We start from the raw sequence: 21,389 nt of genomic DNA, 5'->3' as shown, positions 1-21,389 counted from the left end.
AACATACAAAATCTGGCTCGGCACTAGCTGGAGGTGAGTGGTTAGCTTCACGCTTCGGCCGCTTTACTCCCGTGGAAAGAGCCCCCAGCACACGTTGGCTAGGAGGTTTGGTGGACCCCAGAGCCGGTCTGGAGGACGTGGAGAAGATAAAATTCTTGCTCCCACCGGGACTAGAACTTCGACCCCTCTGTTGTCCAGCCCGTTGCCAGTCGCTTTACCGACTACGCTATCCTTCCTCCTGATTTTATAGTTAGAAAACTCTATACAATTAAGAAGAATTTTGCTTCAATCACATTGTGTATTTCTGTGCTTGTTGCCTGTATTGGCTATGTATCCTATTGTGCACTGCCATGAATATTCTTTCACTCTTTTACAGTATTGTATTTAAGCAATCCTGCTGCATTTCTGTAACATTCACATAGAATATTTATATTACAGTTCCGTCAACAATGCAACCAATTTTTTTCCCTTAGATTTTTCACTTTTTACAACATGTTTCTGCCCCAACCGGCCATCCATCAGGTACATCAATTCGCGGAAACTGTTATCTGCATTGAATATCTGCCATACATTTCACGTATAACCACATTGTTCTATATTAATGTTGCGGTTACGATCCAGCTGACATTAGTCAGTCCACCATTCACTGTGACTCACTTTCTATTCTATGTGAATCCTTTCGCTCGATTATAACGGACCCCAATCCGTTATAAGGAGGGTTTACTGTACTGGGATATGTTGTTATGAGTCCTTTCCACATCGTATGCAGTTCATAATTCGCAATACTGCCCAGTCATTCAACTCTGTATGAAATAGTCCGTTACAAAAGCATTATTAAACAGTCAAGCGCGTAGTTTGGTAGGCTACCAACGTTTCAGAGCAACCTGCTGGCTGCTTCTTCAGGTTTCCGTATAAAATAAAATAAAGTAGACTAAGCGTATGGACCGAAATGCATACAGTCCCCCCCCCCCCTCCCCGTTAAAAGAAAATGAAACAAGACCCGCGTTGCTTCACAGTTCAGTATACTCGCCGATGTTCTGGTTATTTTGTTGCGGTCTCGAAACGGTTCACGTGAAGCTGGAAACATGTGGAATGTCCTGTCAGCAACTTGATGCGTAACAGGTCATGCTTTGACCGCAGGATGGCTGCCGCCATGTTGCATTCTAAACTGACAGAAGGAAAAACATTTTGACGTCAATTATGTAGAAGTGCTCTTGCAAGCCTGTCTCTACCCTCGATTTAGTCATGTCATCATACTTTTACTTCCGGGAAACATTGGCTTGGTTCCCGGCGGGGGGCTTGATGTCCTTTCCCCTGGGATAAAGCGGTCGGAACATGAATCTGACCACTCATCACCATCTGGTACCGAGATCAAGAATGTGCGAAGCTGTACCTGTCGTCATGATATGGTGCTTAATTAAGTACGAAGACTTTCACTTTTTAATTATCTCAACAGAACAGAGTCCTCTAGACGCTCATAGCTGAGTTAATTAAAGAATTCGCCGACTTAAGGGTTCATTATCATGTTCATAAGATCCTAGCACTGGAGCCTATCCTCAGTCAGTTTAATCCGGTCAACAGCCTCACATCCTATTGCAAATTCGCTGCATTACTGCAATCTGTGTACATCAGGGTCCAAGAGGAATGCATATGGGATACTGATGGGAAAGACAGAAGGAGAGAGACCACTAGGAAGTTCTAGACATGTATAGGTTGATAATATTAAAATGGATCTTAGATAGGATGGGGTGCTGTGAACTGATCAGACTCAGGATAAGTTCCAGCGGGGGCTCTGTCAGCACAGTAATGAACCTTCAAGTTCCGCAAGGTGTTGGGAAGTTCTTAAGTAGCTGCACAACTGGTGGCTTCGCATGAAGTGCTCAGATTCATGGAGTAACTAAGTAAGTGCATTGAAGTCTCCAAACGTGTCACTTCCCTTGACATGTTCCAGGCAACATTTTGTGTGTATTTCTCATGGCCCCATACGTGCTACATGCCCTACCCAACGCTACCTCTTTTATTTTATTGCCTTAATAATTAATATTTGGTGAAGAGCTCAAGTTATTATAATCTCATCATGTAATATTCTTCCAGAGTTGATTCCAGAATTGATATGTCTAGTTGTGTCATAAATCAAAATGGCGGATAGATGGGGTGTCCGGATGAAAGATATCCAAAATAAAAAATGTACATCTCGGAAACTAATTGTCATACACGTATCCGATGTACTCATATTTCATCAGAAAGCAACATTCCGAAAGTTTTTTTCCATGCCCGGCTTGCGCGCATGCGCCTCCACGTTTCTGCCACCATGCTGGGAATCACCTGAACAGAGAGATGGCCGGGAGATGGATGGGCAAAGGCGGACCGATCGCTTGGCCCCCTAGATCACCAGATTTAGTCCCATTTGATTTTTTCTTGTGGGGTTATGTGAAGAACACTGTCTACCAGGTTTAGATAAATGACCTTAAACACCTGAAACCCCTCATAAGGCGGCGCATACACGTACAAGTCCGGCTGGGCGAGCTTGACTCGGGAGCCGGGCTCGGATTAATTTTACCACACACGGGCGAGTTTGGCTCATTGGAACCCGAGCCGAGTCGGACTCGCGAGCCAGGCTCGTACGTGTATGGGCCCCTTAAGGTGCGCTTTGGCTACGGTGACACAAAACATGCTTCAAGCAACGTGGAACGAGGTCGAATATTGTCTGGATATTTGTCGTGCCACCAAGGGGGCCCACATTGAAATTTACTGAGAAAGTTACATACTGAGAAAAGAATTTCGATAGTTCCCTTTGTAATGGTGTAACCCATGAATATGTATAATAAAAGCTTTCTGAGACGAAATAATTTTATTTTGGATACCTCTCTTTGACGGTGGCTGCGTGACACGGGAAGTGGTGATGGAAGTGAAGTCAAACTGTATGAGATCTAGCTACTGATTTGTGGCCCCCCAGTGCAAATTTTCGCCACCGAAGCAAATGTAAATTTGTTCCTGTGCTTAATATATTAAGCAGTTAACACTACGCCCTGAAGGCTAATTGAGGAATGGAAGTTTTTGTCTACCATTCTTGACCTCTTCACTAGAAGCTTCACGCCCTGGCCGCTTTACGGCTGGGGAAAAAGCCCCTGGTACCATTTCAGTATGAGGCTGGCCCCACAGCCGGTCTGGACTCTATGCAGACGAGATTTTTTCTTTTCCGCTGCCCGGAATCTGTCCCCGGTCGTCACCATTGCTAGACCAGCTCGACAAAAGAAACTATTTATTTAACTTCTCAAACTTGACACTCATGTAAATCATATTTATATATGGTTTTCATAATTCACAGAAACACATGGCGTCTCAAATACAAAGAACTAATGGCGACTGGTGCTTAAGGAAATGTTTTTAATTCTCAGAATGGCCAGAAAATCATTAATTAACCTAAGCTCTGTGGGCAAGGTTAAAACAGGTTTTCCATGGAGTAAAAACTCTTATTTAAAGGGTTAATGTAGACGTATGGTTTGTACTTACATGAGGTAAAAGAAGGTAAATTTGTCTTCGTGTTTAACTAATGAACACAGCGCCCTGAATACGTATGGGGCAGTGCATGTATAGCTCATATATTCTTGACATCCGCAATACTTAGAGGTGAGTGGTCAGCTTCACGACCGGGGAAAGGGCTCCAAGTACGCATCGAGTAGGAGGCTCAGTGAGCCCCAAAGCCGGTCTCCGTGATGTGGAGAGGAGAAAATACTGCCCCTAGCGGGACTCGGACTCCTACCTCTAGGTTTCCCAGCCCGTAGCTGTTCTCTATACTGAGTGTGCTTCAAGATATATCATGATTATGCATCAACTATTTTAACGTTGAATCATATGTGGAACGTGGGAATAGATTTTATGAAGACAGCGGTATTTCAGACCTGAGATTTTATTAATATAGGAAATATGGCGGTACAGTTATCTTGCCTCAGAAGCTGATAATTTCATTCCATTGGTCAAAGTCGTTACTGTTATGAAACCCTGAAGTTCATGACACTTCAAACGAAAGTCCTGTAATTTAGCTCTATTGAATAGTTCACACAGTTTTTAAACTTGTATTGCATAATTTAAGTACCCCTCTGTCTGAACAGATGGCAGTAATGTCAAGTTCCTTATCATTAGAATTAATGTAATGCTTATGTAAGACCATCCTTCTATCGAGTATTGAAGGTTATAAAACACTGGAGCTACACCTCCACAAGAAGGCCATGTCTCAGAAGTGGGCCAAATTGCCAGTCCTTTACATTTTATATAATCAAGATTAGTGAAAGTCGACAATATTTAATATTATTATGTTAAGTTAAACCTTAACCATCTTGGAGATTCTAAAGGGTTCTGACGATGATGGATGACACACAGAATTACTGGGTTTTTGGACTTTTCCCATCGTCCGGAATTCTACGTAACAGAGGATACGACGTTTCGGAAACTGGATCTGAGTCCATATTCAGGTGAGAAAGGAGGACACCTACTCAGTTGGGCCCCTTAGAAAGAGGTCCAGTGATTCAGATTAGTTCTTTCTAAGGGTCCCAACTGAGTAGGTGCCTTTTTCTCTCCTGAAGACGGAATCAGATCCAGTTTCCGAAACGTCGTTTCCTCTTACCTAGATTCCAGACGATGGAAAAAGTCCAAAAACTCAGTAATACTGTCTTCACGAATTTGATAATTTTAATATCTGTACCGGCCTCATTAAAATTTCATTTTCAGTATTTCATGCTCTTCACTCTGGACGTTTATAATCCCTTGGTATGTGCATGGTCCTTCCATATCCTTCTGCATGTTGTAACTTCTTAATATAATCCTTCGTGTATATTTGACCTTTGGCCCCCTTTCTGCCGCTTATATTCTCCATTTGTCTTTGCCACTGTAGGCGCATGCCTCAACATGTTTTACCGAGGTTTTCAACTATACTGCATAACTTGCAGTGAGTATATCTACTTCTTAACGTGATTCTACCAAAATTATGCACATTATTTCACTTGCATGTACACATGGTTGCGTTTTATTTCCTATATCTCACTTTCTGTGCGGGCTTCTTAAATTTCTGCATTTTTAAATTAATGTACTTGTTCTACCAGTTTATTGCTCACTGCAGTCACACAGCTTACTAATTCTTTCCTCTTAAGAGGTCGATTTTTCATTTTATTAGCGGAAATTTACTGCAAAATAGTAAATAAGTTTGTATGAGGTCGTACGATAGAGAGAGTAGAGTCATCGCTAAAAATGCTGGCCTTTGATATACAAAATAAGAAGACCAAAACTCCATCCGGCTGAAAATTTAAATGAGAAATAGAAAGGGATAAAACTGTAAAAAATATTGCTGTCGCCGAATTCCCCCTCGTGACTTCCTACGATATGCATTTTCTAAGTGGATTTACAATTTCGTAAATGAAATTCGTCACCTTCCAGAGCATCGTGACGGTGGAGAAATTCATATTCTAATGGGGCACGCGATAGCGTAGTTGGTTGAGGCACTATGCTACAAGCCGGAAGGTCGCGGGTTGGACTCCCAAAGGGCTGGATTTCATTTTCAATTGACCTGATCCTTCCAGCCGCATTATGGCCCTGGGGTCGACTCAGCCTCTAACAGAAATGAGTACCAGGAATCTTCCTGGGGGTAAAGGGTGGCCGATGCGTAAGGCTGGGGCCACACGACCGCACAAAATGCGTCCGTTGTAACGAACGTCGTGACGTCCGTTGTAGAAATAAACAAGAGAGGCTAATTCTACGCTTTCTTCTGGCTCCAATGCAGACAAAAAACTACGCACCGCATTCTGCTACTGTGTGGTGTCCTCAGCAACGTCCGTCATAAAATACGTTCGTTGCAATGGACGTACTTTGTGCGCTCGTGTGGCCTCAGCCTAAAGGCGCGTCCACATTACTCGTGCTCGTGTGACTCGCTATGCTCGCGAGTAATGTGGACGATATGACAAGTCACGAGAAGCAAATTTTTAATTTAAAAACTATAGCCAATAAATTAAAATACAGCTACAGCCTATACACAGTACGAGTAAATATACGGATCCTTACGCGCCGAAGCCTGGCGAGCAACTGAAGTAGTGTGGACGAAGATTTACGAGCACAAGTAAAAGCCAGACGAGTCTCCCGACGAGCACGAGTAATGTGGAGGCGCCTTAAGGCTGACAACCTTACCGCCAACTGTGAGTCAATTGTCTAGAAAATGTGGGAACCTCGACGTCTCACAGCCCTGTGGGCCATCACCGCCTGTTACGGGGATAGCTTCGCCATTTTTACATATTCTCATGGTTTAAACCCTCTGCCATAATAATACCCTGGTTACTTACAGTTTCGCTGAATTCTGTTGCTTACACTCTCAGATGTTTGGTTAGTCAGACCGTTAATAAATTAGCAAGACATTTGTTCAGACGGTTATTTGGTTAATTAGTCATTCACTTGGCCAGCCAATTACTAGGTAGCCGGCCGATAATTTAATGAGTTAGCTAGTGAGGTCCCTATGCTTAATTAAGCAAGCACCACACCATGAAGACATAAGGACGAGTGGGGGTAAAAGCTGCACCATTCTTGTCCTCAGTAGATGGAAGGTAGTGGTCAGTTTCACGCCCCGGTTTCTTTACTCTGGGGGAAAAAATCCCCGGTCTCTTTCAGTGTGAAGCCCCGGAACCGGTCTGGATGCTCTTGCCCCCTGCCAGGAATCGAACTCCAGTCGTCGATCCCGTATCCCGTCGCAATACCGTGTCATATATTGACTGATTCCGGTAGAGAATGGACGGTGGCAAGTTTGTTACAGCACTGATTCTAAGCGCCTTGGTCACGTCATCATGAAGGCAGAGCGTCTCCTTTCTGAAGACACATGCTTTTAGAATTACGTACATATTAGTGTTAGCTCTATATTATCCTACGTCAAAACCCACAGGTTGGGAAACACGGGCCTGGAGCATTGATTTGTTACATAAGGTTCCCATTCCATGAGCCTTACACGTGCTGCACCAGTTCTTCTGTTAGTATCGCTGATGTCATTGTTGCAAAATATGCTCTGAGGTTAACAGCTTACAGTGTGCACTGATTAAAACATCATTTATTCAGTGTGTCTGCCTTCCACTACCAAAGTTTTGTGCGCAGTTCTGACGAATAATTAAAAGCATTTTCTATGTGAAGTAAATGTTATGCTGTCCAAATTCCTGACTCTTATATCATGGCTTAGAAAGTAAGGGAAGACCCGTGGAAATAAACTACGTTGCTCCTTGTACTCCTGTAGGCCTGATATTTGATTAGTGGAACTTACAGCTCAAGCGGTTAGTCGCTGGCTTCCCACCGCGGCGGCCCGGGTTCGATCCCGGGTCTGGCCAAGTGGGATTTGTGGCGGACAAAGTGGCGTTGGGGCAGGATTTCTCCCAGTACTTCGGTTTCCCCTGCCAATCTTCATTCCACCAATTGCTCCACAATCACCCTCACCTATCATCTGAGACTGCGACCTCCGTAGTCTAGGGGTAACGTTCCCACCTCATGACTCAAGGTACGCGGGTTCAAACCCAGCGTAGGTCGTGGAATTTTTAAGGGCGGAGAGGGACTTTAAGCCGTGGGTCCCGTGTCGTAGATTTACGTCACGTAAAAGATTCTCATGTCTCTAGGAGACCTCTGAGCAAAAGTGGGTAAAAAGTTTCCCTCCCAAGCAGTTTCCAATGCCTCTGGTAGATGGGGGAAGTATCAGGTACCGAGGGCCGACCTCGTTGGCTGAACGGGGCTGATAGCACGCACCAGTATGGGTAGGGTATGGCGACTGGTAGAATATGAAAGGGAGACGTACAGTAGATAAACAACCGGTCGCGGTGCATGGGGAAACCCACCCCCTCCAATAATAATAATAATAATAATAATAATCTGGGGCTGGTACTATAGGCCAGAAGTGGCCGCAGTACAAGGGACTTAGTCCCACCCCACTAGCAATAATAAAAAAAATACTGTCCGTGTTTCTAGACCTGGCCACTCTTAACAGAATACGGAGTGGGTTGAGTCCCCTGAGATAAGTGTTGTTGCGTGAGTATCGGCTAATCAGACAGAAGCGTCACCCTCCCTCCGATATTGCAGCTGGAACCAGTGGCCCGCTACTTTTTCCATACTTCCCCTCAACTCTTGTAATTCAGAGGTCAGGTTTAAACATGACCTGTATATTCTATGAACGCCATCAAACGGTACTAAATTATTAATATATGACGTTTGTAATAAAAATATTCAGTTTGGATAATGACCTTCATTCAGTGACGGATGTGTTTTTTTATTTTTTTTTATAACACGCTGAACCGCCTCTGCGATCTTGTGGTCAGAGCTCCTGGCTACAGATCCAGATGTCCCGTGTTCGATTCCCGGCGCTAGCAGATATTCTGAGAAGCAGTTGGTCTGGAACGGAGTACAGTCAGACTCATAAGGATAAATGAGGAGCTATTTCAAGGAAATATCAGATCCGGTCTAGAAACCCGAGATTAACGGCCGTGGGGATTCGTTGCGCTGACCACGCCACACCCTCTATCCGCAAAAGTTGGCACTAATTTCGCCGACAAGCGGCGGTCTCTCGGTTGGTATAGTTCGCTTGCGGACTAGAGGCCACAGACTTAGGTATTTTGATGTTAGAAGTTTTCGTACATGTGGTATACAAGTTCGTCGGAAGAATTTTTTTTTATTCTTTTAATTCCAAATCAAACAGAATAAGACCAGTGCAGTTACATGTTCCTGACACAAAAGAGCCATCTTTCTTTTCTTGTCTTTTCCTCAATTTGTCCTCCTCGTCATCTTATTTTCCTTTTCCCTCCTATGTGCTGTCCTCCATTTTCTTTTCTTCCTTCGTCTTCTCATCTGCTTTCTTTCTTGTATCTTCCCGTTTCTCTTCTTCAACTTATCCTTCTTCTCCGATGGCGTGATTCGTAGAGTTGCTTCTTAAAGTCTGTAGCAATTAAAGGGAAATGACAGACCGTCGCATTTGCGTAAATGCTCAAGAGTTTTGCAGTATGGAGTTCACGAAATTCGGGTGCCAATTGGATAGGAGGCTCGATGTGCCCCAAAGCCGGTCTGCAATACATGCAGAAGAGAAAATTCTTGACCCTACCGGGACACTTGAGGACGCGGTAGCGTAGTTGGTATAATTAGAATGATCAAGTCAAGGAGGACGAGGTGAGCAATGCATGTAGCAGGAATTGAGAAGAGGAATGCATATAGGATATTGGTGGGAAATCTAGAAGGAAAGAGACCACTGGGAAGACCAAGACTTTGGTGGGTGGACAATATTAAAATTTGTCTTAGAGAGCTGTGATGGGATGGTATGGATTGGATTGATATGGCTCAGGATAAGGACCAGTGCAGGACTCTTGTGAACACGGTAATGAACCTTTGGGTTCCATAAAATGTTGGGAACTTCTTCATTGGCTGCACAATTGGCGGCTCCTCAAGAAGGGCTCAGCTGCATGAGTAAGTAAGTATAATACTGAAATTCGTATCTACCCGCATCAGGCCCGCGGGCCAGGGTTTGCTTGCCTTCGGTCTAAGCCTTGAAGGGTTGAGGGGCGACAGAGGGAGATGCCTAGTTTCATGCGCTCGGTCGACCGGGTGGTCGCTTACTAGGGGTGGGGAATCAATAGCATAAATTGGAGTGAGGTGGTGGTAAGAGGGTAGAGAAGGGTGGAGGGGTGAACGCGGAAGGACGGTGGCAATAATAGCAGTAGGAGAAAAAACGCGAAGTCATAGGGCTGTCGTAGTCGAAGTGGATTTTGGAGGAGGCTGTACTGTTGCTTATGAGGTTTAACGCAAGCTGAGAGATCTCAGATGTCTACAACAGCCTCGGAGTTTCAATATGCAGATCCCTGTGATCTGGAAAGCGACGTAATGTTTTTGTCAGCAGTTCATTTAAAATATGAATCAAATAAACAGAACTCTATTTATGAAAAATATACATCATCAGATAATATTATCCTCGCAGCTTACAGGTTAACACCCTTCTTCATATTAAAGATTTTTTCTCGAGCATATTTGTCCTTAGCACTGAAAGAAATTACTGCTGCTGCTTATATCCATTTTGATCTCATCCTCGTCGGTATGCCTACTTATAGCGACTGGCTACGGGCTAGACGACCGAGGGGTCGGACTCCCGGAAAGGGCGAGATTTTTCTCCTCCCCACGTTGTTCAGACCGGCTCTGGGGCCCACCCAGCCTCCTATCTAATGGGTACCAGAGGCTCTATCTCTGGGGGTAAAACGGCCAGAGGCGTCAAGCTGACCACTTACCTCCATCTAGTGTCGAGATCAAGGAAACGTGGATGTATCCGTCCACTGCACCATACGCCTTCATGGCATAGTGTTTAATTAGTTAAGCACAGGGACAACTATACTTTTACTCTCAACCAGCCATCCAGTGGTCCAACATAAGCAGATGAAGAATAATAATTAAATGAGATATATAATTTTTATTATTATTTAAGATATTCGTCTGTCAGGCCTCATCCAATTCGGATTAACCTATAAATAAATAAATGTATACATTCTGTAAGCTCATTGAACTGGGGACTAATACAGCTACACAGGACAACACGAGACAGAGAAACGTGGACACAACGTTCTTGCCTCGAGCGGGGTTTCAACCCACCATCACAGTGACTGTGCCCTCACTGTGGTCGTCTCTCATCATCATCATCAGCATTAATGTTATCGTTATTTAGTCGAAATTGCCTTGTTTAATTGCCAAATTTTACCATATGTACGGCTACATCGAAAATCGATAGTTTTAGGCACAGTTATTTGATAGGTTTGGAAATCTATCCTACGCATATGCCAATGTAGACAGAAGTGCTGTGTAACACTGTAATTGAATCTGGAATTCGCAACGGACTAGTTACGTTAATTAAAATGTGTATGCATGAGATGTCTAGTAGAGCTCGTACAGGTAAACATTTATCGGGTACTTTTCCGATTTACATCCTAATAAACCAGTGGGTTATTTTTATCACCACTGTGATTTAATTTTATTGCGCTCAACATGTAGCGTGCGTTGGCGAGACAAGAAACAGATACATAATTTTTGTGGACAAACGTTTTGGAAAGTGGTGAGGAAGGACAGAGAAAGAATTGTATTAACCGTGTAAAGCGTAGGAGAGTAACTAAATGTACCACCTTTTTCTTTTCCCCTTGGCACTACAGCCCCAGTGGGCCTAGGCCTACCTCCATGAACTTCTCCGTTCACTTCGGTTTTGCTAGATCTTACACATTCGGTAGGACGCCTTGGGCGGGTGATCAGCTCATCGCTAGGCCTCTACCTGTAGACAAACACAGAAAAACGCACACACACAAACTAAACATCCATGCCGTGACTGGGATTCGAACCCACAATCCCGGTTTCCAAGCGAGCGAAGACAGTACATGCCTTAGACCGCTCGGCTACCGTGACCGGCGTACCACCCTTTGTAACATTAAAATACTTAAGCCCCAGGTTGTTAGCTAGTTAGATGTTTGTGTCTGCTTTTCATAAGCAAGATTTTCCTAAAACATTTCATCTAAGTAGAAAAGCTTTGCTGGTATTCTGCCAGATTTAATATCCAGGTGTAAATGCAGTTGACTTTCCAGAACTTTTGAAGTTATTGAGGTTAGGTTCTCTTTCATGAAGTTTGCTTTTAATAATTTCCGTTCATATTTCAGCGTGTCTAATGCTGGAATATTAATAATTCTCTCATATGTTGCCGAGTGATGTCTGCTGTGCAGGTCCTATGGTTCTATAATGTCCGGATACCAAACGTGGGAAGGAATCAGCTGTTTCTACGAGCAACAGCGGCAGATCGAATTTAGACCGCGCTGTAACCCATAATTCTGTCAGCTGTTTTCTTGCCGCACAACATGGCTGTCGCGTCTCACTATTGTTTTTTTTTTCAATTTGTTAATAATAAAAACAGCCGATAACAGGGACCGCACGGTCGGCGTTCTTTTTCTGTGTTTGTGTTGTTCTTTGTAGGCAGCGGCCTTGTACTGACCACCCGTCAAGGGATTCCTACCGTCTGTAAAATTCATAGTTTCCAGATTAATCCTGAAATGAAAACAGGCCAGAGGGCCTAACCGTCACAAAAAGAAAAAAAGAATATGAACACGCTTGCCTTTACGTTGCTTATTGCAACAAATGTACAGAAATCCATCACATTCTTAGGTATTAAAAGGGCCGCGCCATAGCTCAAGCAGTTAGTCGCTGGCTTCTCATCGCGTCGGCCCGGGTTCGATCCCGGGTCTGGTCAAGTGGGATTTGTGGTGGACAAAGTGGCGCTGGGGTGGGTTTTCCCATAGTACTTAGGTTTCCACCAAATTCTCCATCATCATAATCACCCGGGGCAGGCAACAATAGGCCAATCAGTGGCTGAGTGGACCCAGTTGCTCTCCACCCCCCACTAAGCGAATTAAAATTAATTAGATATTAAAAAGTTAAACAGTTAACAGTGTACTTCTCAAATGTACGGGAGGAAAATATTGTCCTATGAATGAAAACGTATAAATTCAGACGTTGTGACACTAACCCTACAAGTGCCAAGGTCAACACCCTCTTATCACGACCTTATCTCGTGTAGGCAGGATACCGGATCCTGTCCCAGAAACAGTTATTCTCACATGTATTGTTTTGTCATATTCACGCAGTGTAGGCATATACACACCCGGTTACAAAATCGGGCCTACCAACTCTTGCAGAAGGGCCAACCTGTTGTTACGGAATTACCCTTAAATGTGAAGTGGGCAGTTTAAGAGCTTAAAAAAGCACCTAATGATTTAGTAATGTTTGTGCTCTGTGCTCTCGTACGTATACAGATCTGATTTCAGTATGGTGTCCGTACAAGGGGTCATTTTATCCACATTAGCAACATTGAACCGTATGATTTGTGAATATCTTTGAAATGGGTCCAGAGGCTTTATAAGCACCAGTAATGTGCTCGTCAGCTGGGCCATGCGTCGTGCATCTTGCAATTTGTTAATTATTATTATTATTAGCATTTCTCTCATGAGGTGACACTAAGTCTCTTGTACTGCGGCCAATACAGGCCAATTGTACCAGACCCAGGTGATAGGTGAGGGTGATTGTAGAGCAATTGGTGGAATGAAGATTGGCAGGGGAAACCGAAGTACGCGGAGAAAACCTGCTCCAGCTCCACTTCGTCCACCACAAATCCCACCTGACTTGACCCGTGCTCGAACTCAGGCAGCCGGCGACTAACCGCCCGAGCTATGGCACGGCTACTTTATTAAATAAGCGCCCGGTATCTCAGATTACGTGACGTTGAATGATTCGATGATGGTGAATAATGAATTAGGATATTCTAGAAGCGGCCATGACCTAATTTAATTCTGTACAAATGTACAGAAATCCATCACATTCTTAGATATTAAAAGGTGCCGCGCCATTGCTAAAGCGGTTAGTCGCTGGCTTCCCATCGCGGCGGCCCGGGTTCGATCCCTGGTCTGGTCAAGTGGGATTTGTGGTGGACAAAGTGGCCCTGGGCAGGTTTTCTCCGAGTACTTCGGTTTCCCCTGCCAATCTTCATTCCACCAATTGCTCCACAATCACCCTCACCTATCATCTGGGGCTGGTACAATAGGCCAGAAGTGGCCGCAGTACAAGGGACTTATCCCCACCCCACTAGCATTGAAAAAAAAAGATATATTGGGTAGAATATCAATTACCAAGGAAAACTCAGAGTGCTTTCAGAAAGTAGTAGTCCCAGTGACACTTTGTCCAAACCCCACCGTTGCTTTCAGACATGAAATATGCCCCCCCCCCAACCGCACAATAGCGTGTTCAGGGGCTGAACAATTAATGCATTCACTAGTCACAGTGGCCGCGCGGTCTAAGGCGTGAACTGTCTTCGCTCGCTCGAACTCTGGGACCATGGGTTCGAATCCCACTCAAGGCGTGGATACCTGTGTGCTTTTATTCTGCCTTTATGTTCCCTCTGAAGGTAGCGGCATTGCAACGGGCTGATCCCCCGTCCAAGGAGTCTTACCGACTATGTATAGGACTAAGAAATTGAAAAGGCGGTCAAGGTCCAACAGAAGACCTGTAGAACCACAGATAAGTATGTAGGTAGGTGGACGGATGGACGGACGGACGGACGGATGGATGGATGGACGGACGGATGATTAGTAATTAGAATCAGGAGTAACCTTTATAACAAAACTGTATTTTGTTACAGGTTTCTTTACATTTGACTGTGGAAGCGCATCGTATTGAGTCAACATGGGAACATGACATGGCACGCCGACACAAGAAAAAATTAAGTACGTAAAATACAGACAATACAAAATAAAATTAAATAAATTGTAATTAATTGAACATAAATATTCTACTTAAATTATATAATTTTTGCGATATTATCACATAATACATACTGTAACTTGTTAAGCAATTTCTTTAACCTTGTACACTATCCTGAATAAGAACATTTTTATGGACCGAAACGCCGTAATGTTTTTATTGAATTGTCCTTCAGTTGTAGTGAAAGGGATTTCACTTGACAGGTTCTGGTAAATTTACTTGAGAGCACTATAGGCATATAGTAGTTGTTACCAGAGCTCTGGTAAAAACGAATGAATTTCTATGAAAGGAAATTCTAAACTTTTTGTCCGCTCCGGTGAATTATGAATTGCTTTTACTGTCATGTTGTACAAAAGCCGCAATTACGTTGTAGCCCAGTGTGTGAAATAAAAGGGAAATTTAACATTGTCGGGGTGGCAACCATAGGAAGTAACAGGCTATAAGTCACTCAATCAACCCTTAACGGCAACCTTTAACATCTTTCTCTCTCTTACTTTCACTCGTTTCTTTATAAAGTCTTATCGCCTCTCTTTCTGTTCCATGAAGCAGTGTATTTCTTATTGAATGAAACAACAGCTCACCGCGCAATCTTTCTTTTACACTGACTGCTTAGTTCATATGTGTCGCAATATATTTTTACTTTGTTATAATACGTAGTACGACCGCCTATGCTCTAGTGGTCAGAGTTCCTGGTTACAGATCCAGAGGTCCCAGTTTAAATTCCCGGCGCTACCACATTTTCTGAGAACTAGTGGGTCTGGAACGGGGTCCACTCAGCCTCGTGAGGATAATTGAGGAGCTATTTCAAGGAAATAGCTGCTCCGGTCTAGAAATCCGAGATCAACGGCCGTGGGGATCCGTTTTGCTGACCACGTGACACCCTCTATCTGCTATGTTGCCAGTAACTTCACCGACAAGTGGCGGTCGCTCGGTCGGTATAGTTCGCTTGCGGACTACAGGCCACGGAAGTTTTTTCTTTTTTTGTTAGTATACATATGAAAGTTCTGTGATCACGTAAAATGAAGTCGGGCTCAAGATTCTGACACACGTTTTGAGTTCCCCTTCAATACGAAGAGTGGTTATTGGAACGCATGCGAGCCTCGCTAGCGTACGAACGGCTGAACATGTATTTTTCATATTCTGTAATTAAGAGTTTGTTCATCAAAAATGGATTCACAGTGTAAGAATATCCTAGCTCCAACAATATGGGCCTTTGCAGTGGAACCCGGAATACAGATATGAATTTTTTTTTCAAAATCGCTCTAACGTTTCAGATTAAATTTCAACAGTTCAGGAAAACCGCAGTCTCTAAATTAACCTATGTAAGAAGATAACGATACTCGCGCTAGGGGGTCCAGACGTGAGACGTAAATTTTATCGAAACCGCGCTTTAATGGTCGGACCGACTTAATTGTTGCTCCGTATTAAGTTATCAACAATGGTCTACAGTTCCAAAACTATTGATAAGGAAGATATATTACGTACTGTGTAAGATTTGAGGCTTTCACGGCGGTGACTGAAGAAAGCGGTCTTCTGGGGTTGACACCACATATACACGGTGCCAAATCCCAGAAGACTGCTTTCTTCATATTACGTACTGTTTCTAATACCGGTATTTATTGTTCAAGTGACAAACTTGGTACAGTTTACCTAGTGTAACACATTTTCGGAAATTCCACCGTCAACATCAATGCACTTTGCAACTCGTGTGAGGACATGGCGTGTTGCTCGTTTGTATAGTGTACAGTGTGCTGTACAGTGAAATATCTCTTATCTCGGAAACCGCTCGGAATAGGACACATGTACATATACAATTTTTGCTTAGAGTGACCGATACTATGACCTCCCAGAATATTGACTTTCCCACCTGGGACACCCTGTATATTAGCTCCGGGGCAGAAGGTGATAAGTGAATACTGAATGAGAAATATTCGGAAAGAAACTATCGTGGTCTACCTGGAATTACTATCCCAACGTCTGCCTGAAGGGACTGAGGAAATCTGTGAAGACGCTCAGTCAGGATGGTTGGTATCGCGGCCACTATCCCAAAATTGCCTGAAGGGACTGAGGAGAACCTTGAAGACACTTCGGTGGGTTAGTGTGTGTCCCGGCTAATTCCGGACCGGTGGCCTCTCGAATATATTTGAGAGGGCTTCAGCTGCTGCGTGTGTTTGTTGTGTGTAGATGCATAAAAGCGTGTTACTAGCTTTCCGAAGCCAATCTGCGTCAGTTTTTACCGATATTAGAACAGTTGCATATAAGTGACGTTTTCTCTAAGCTCAGATTGATGTAGATAGTTAATCAAGGACGGTATAATGACGGGCTAAGGGCTGCATGGTTGGGGTTCGATTCCAGGCAGCGGCAAGAGATTGTTCTCTTCGCCGCAGCGTCCAGACAGGCTCTTGGGCCCACCTGGCCTCCTATCCAGTGGGTACCCGGGGTTTTGTGCCCTAGGACAAAGCGGCCGGAGTGTGAAACTGGTCATTCATCGCCATCTACTACCGAGTTCAAGCATGGGGACTATCCATATACCTCCACTCCTCTATACATCCTCATGGTGTGGTGCTTACTTGACGGAGCGCAAGGATAACTTTACCTTTTACAGATACATAATTACTAAGTTCGCCACGTGGGAATCACATTTTGTTCCCAATCGAATGTAACGCGATTTGGAAATATCACACAATCCATCTGTGGTCTGTTCAACAAGGATAACTGGGAACCAATTACTCCAGGGGCTTAAATCCCATATTTGCGGACAGGAAATGTATTATTTTGTGTTCGTTGAAGCTGCGAAATCGGTGCAGTGTACTGTAAGGGCCGTGCACAACTGTGTAGAAATGACCCCCGTAGGTATGACAATGAAAGCGGGACATTGCGCTCGCCAACTGTCAACATATGTGGCATATTTTGAGCGATGATATCTACGTTGTAAATGGGAGAGGAAATCGCTTACAAAGTTACAAACAGACACAAGCCGTTCGAAGCATTGTGATACCAATAATAGTGTTGGATGACAGCTCTCTGTCCTGTCGACAAATCGGATGAAAACAACGCACTGAACAGTTTTGCTAGGCGCATTCGAAAACAGGCGTAAGATATATGGATCAGTTTACTCTTCGGCTGTCCAAATCAGAAAGAGAGAAAAATGGAATTGTCCCTAGGGTTCCCCTTCATTCTTCTAAAAAGACACAAATATGAATATACAATTAATAATTTACCCCATTACATTCGACACGCTATAGAACAGTGTTTCTCAACCACCGGACCGCGGCTCGGTACCAGGCCCTTGTCTTGTAGAAAAAAGAATTTACCGGGCCGCGGTCTGACAACGGTTGAGAACCACTGCTGTAGAGCATTATATGGTGTCACCGAAGGAACTTAAACCAGGGACGAATCCAGGCTGAAAGGTAATTACTGTCTTCTGAGATATGACACTGTGTAGTCTGGTTGATCGTTACCAACGTTTCGGAGTAACCTAATTTCTCCGTCTTCAAGGTATAAGAGTGTAGTCTGTGTAAAGTAATCTCGCCATAGAGTGTTCTTATGCGAAGAAGGGCGGTAGATTCCTCGGATCCTTTGGCAAGGATCATAACATCTCGGCAAGGACCTCACAGAAAACACCGTTCCTCTGTTGCTTGTTTAATTGTCACTCATCAAGAATCTGCTAACTAGGAACGAATGTTCCGTTGTTTGTTTCGTGCCCGTTACCTAGAAACGAATGTTTCAGAGCGTTCGCCCGCAACGACAGCTCTGTCGCTCCACGTTTCCTGCTTTGGGCAAACATGCCACAGAACTCATTGGCGTGACAATTCATAAACTTCAGCAGTTCGTCATGCAACATAGAAAGTTAGTAGTGTACAGTGGTGTAGTACGTCAGCTGTTCATTGTGTATGTATCCGGGTCTGTACATGTATTTATCGAAATGTTATTCACTTACAAACACATATATGTCTATATATTGAAGCAGAAGATTTGTATAATCTCTACAAAAGTTCCTGATAAAAAAATCAGTACTTCCTCCTAAACAAGGGCATTAGCAAGATTTTGTCTAATTAAAAGATGGCGGGTCATGAATTACTTTTAATGCCTGAAATGCGTTGATAGCGCCATATACCCCTTTAATCCTGCCAAAACATTAGTTATTATGTATGGAGTACACAGTTTTGTTTGATCTTTCATTATTACATTTCGCATTAATTGGAGGCAGCATCGCTGAAGCAGAGGCACTGGCCATGTATTTGTACTTGTCCGTTCTCAACGCGCAGTGGATCTGACACAGGGTCCACAGTGACTGAGATAAGGGGTGTAGGGTGTGCATGGGTGACATCCTCCCTCCCTCCCACCCCACAAAGCAGGTGCAACCACGCCGGCTGTTCTTACTGAGACTTTGCTCAGGATATCTTCGGTGTTCATTTAACTACGTCTTATCAACTATAAGTTAAAAAGAATAAAGCTATCCCTGTACCAGGCCGTGAAGGCCCATAGGGTTGTGAGACGTTGAGGGTCCCACATTATGTACACAATCGGCTCAAATATGGCGGTAAGGTTGTCAGCCTTACGCACCGGCCGCGCTTTACTCCCCAGGAAAATTATTTAATTAATTCCTGGTACTCATTTCTGTTAAGAGGCTGAGTGAACCCCACGGCCATAGTGCGGCTGGAAGGGTTAGGTCAATTGAAGAAATCCAATGACCTCATCGGGACTTGAACCCGCGACTTTCCGGCTCGTAGCATAGCCCCTCAATCAACTACGCTACCGCGTATCCCTTACGTCTTATCAACTATATGGGTAAAAAAAGTAAGAGATATCCCTATAAAGGGCCGTAGGCGCTCATAGGGTTGTGAAACTTAGAGGCTCCCACATTTTCTAAACAGTCGGTTCACAGATGACGGTGAGATTGTCAGCCTTACGCGCCAGCCACCCTTTACTCCCAGGTACATTCCTGGTATTCATTTCTGTTAAGACTCCCCCGATTGCCCCCATATGTTAAGGGTTTTATTTCTTGTACTTAATATATACGAATTCAGTCCGTACCTCACAGGAAACATTACGTCACCGGTATAGAGCCCAAACGCTGTTTATCGTGAGAACCGTACGAAGTGCCTCTGAGCAGAATGAGGAGTTTTAGTATATTAAAGCAGTTGGTATATACAATAACCACTGGACCTTAAAGTTTTAATAACTCACCATCTGGCTACGTCCTCAGATGTGTATAGCGTGCCGTCCCCACGCCTAACTCTGCCGCAAGGATCAATAGTCTTTCACGAAGCCATGAGCTTAGAGTGGACGCACATCGTGTGGGGATGCATTGGGGACAGTTTTACCGAGACCCCTGGGGTTGTCGGAGCGACTGTTTAAAATTTTGCGTAATACTTCAAGATATGAACATGACAGCATAAATTGGTATTCCATCTCCTCAACTACTGGATAAAACTTTCTATCTCAGTTTCTATTCCTATGTTAACCTAGCCAGAATCTTCGTTGTTAACAAGTTACAATCGCTTCACAAAAATAATCTGCATGACTAGAAATCTGTGCGTTAGGAAATATCCCTACTACGGTTATTTTCCTGATGATAACACCTATTAAGCTTTCTTTACAGACATGGTCTCCATTAATTACTGAAATTTAATCAAAATCCTACTAGTCGTTTTCGACAAAAATGCATTATATGTTTAGGGTAACAGTTTAAACAGCCCTTAATTGTTTGGAGCCAAATGTTTATATTTATTGAGCACTGACTTATGACGGATAAACTCATAAATATCAGATATGAACAAGATTCGTTCAACAGTTCAGACGCTAGCAAGGCCCACATACAGACAGACAGATGGAATTTCAAAAACCTTTCCTTTTTCTTTTCCACGATCACACTACATATTTACGCTATATACATACAGTGTATGTATGAGAAATTAAAAAAGGTTTTATGGTTCTTGCTCTGAACTCTATGTTCTTATTTCCCACCTCCTTTGTCTTCCCTTTCGTTCCTTCATTCTCCTCCTACTTCTTTTCATCTCGTCAACCAGTTTCTTGTATGCATAATTATGTGCCTACATACACGCAAGTACAAGTTGTTTAGGGAGCAACTAAGGAGAACGGATACATTCAGTCTGTAGAAACCTTACGTCATCTGGTACTTCGCAGTTTGTGCTTTAATCAATGAACCTGTTCAACAGATAATTGGAGAGATACGTAACGATATACAAAATGCGAAACGTGCTTGATGTATCGTAAATGCAAACTGGATGTTTGTTAAATTCCTACAGAACATGAACGAGATATACACGCTAACTCGCATATCGATTTTAGTCGTGTCTCTTTGAGTGCCTGTCTTGTCACGAAGTTGGCATTTCATCTTACAATAAGTTTAGTTTCTTCCATGAGTCTTTCAGCATTCGTGTAGCAAGACGTTAAAATAAATTGCTTTGTAACGTATCGGGGGGCACGCTGTAGCGTAGTTGGTTGAGGCACTGTGCTACAAGACGGAAGGTAGCGGGTTCGAGTCCCGATGAGGTGGATTTTTCAATTGACCTAATCCTTCCAGCCTCACTCTGAACCTCGGGTCGACTCAGCCTTTAACAGAAATGAGTATCAGGAATCTTCCTGGAGGTAAAGGGAGGCCGGCGCCTAAGCCTCACAATCCTGTGGGCCTTCACGGCCTGTTACAGGGATAGCTTTGCCTTTACCTTTTACATACCATCACCGATATTGAAACCTGTGACACTGTCACCTAAAGTGTTTTATGTAACCTGAACACAGGAACCTACAATTTCGGTTTGTCTCTTGTAACACCTTCTGAACTAACATGACATGAACTTGACATGAACAACTCAGAAGCTGTCTCACATTTCGAGCATTCCGTGTTTCCCTTTAAGGCGCGTCCACATTACTCGTGCTCGTGTGACTCGCTATGCTCGCGAGTAATGTGGACGATATGACAAGTCACGAGACAAGCAAATTTTTAATTTAAAAACCATAGCCAATAAATTAAAATACGACTACAGCCTATACGCACTACGAGTAAATATACTGATCCTCACGCGCCGAAGCCTGGCGAGCAA

The 21,389-nt window shown here is 43.7% G+C and overlaps 1 protein-coding gene across 1 annotated transcript in view; it reads left to right on the top strand.

Moving 5' to 3' along the window:
• Window positions 1-21,389, top strand: part of LOC111865520 (toll-like receptor 7) — a 139,492-nt gene that overhangs the window by 41,173 nt on the left and 76,930 nt on the right. Inside the window, exon 2 of the mRNA XM_023853617.2 lies at window positions 14,201-14,285. The gene's annotated coding sequence lies outside the window, so the exon portion shown is untranslated. The remainder of the gene's footprint in view (window positions 1-14,200; window positions 14,286-21,389) is intronic.

Source organism: Cryptotermes secundus, unplaced genomic scaffold (genome assembly GCF_002891405.2).
Source record: "Cryptotermes secundus unplaced genomic scaffold, Csec_1.0 scaffold560, whole genome shotgun sequence".
Classification (NCBI taxonomy): Eukaryota; Metazoa; Arthropoda; class Insecta; order Blattodea; family Kalotermitidae; genus Cryptotermes; species Cryptotermes secundus.
The sequence above is the reverse complement of the archived record's forward strand: the minus strand, read 5'-3'. Positions and strand labels throughout refer to the sequence as shown.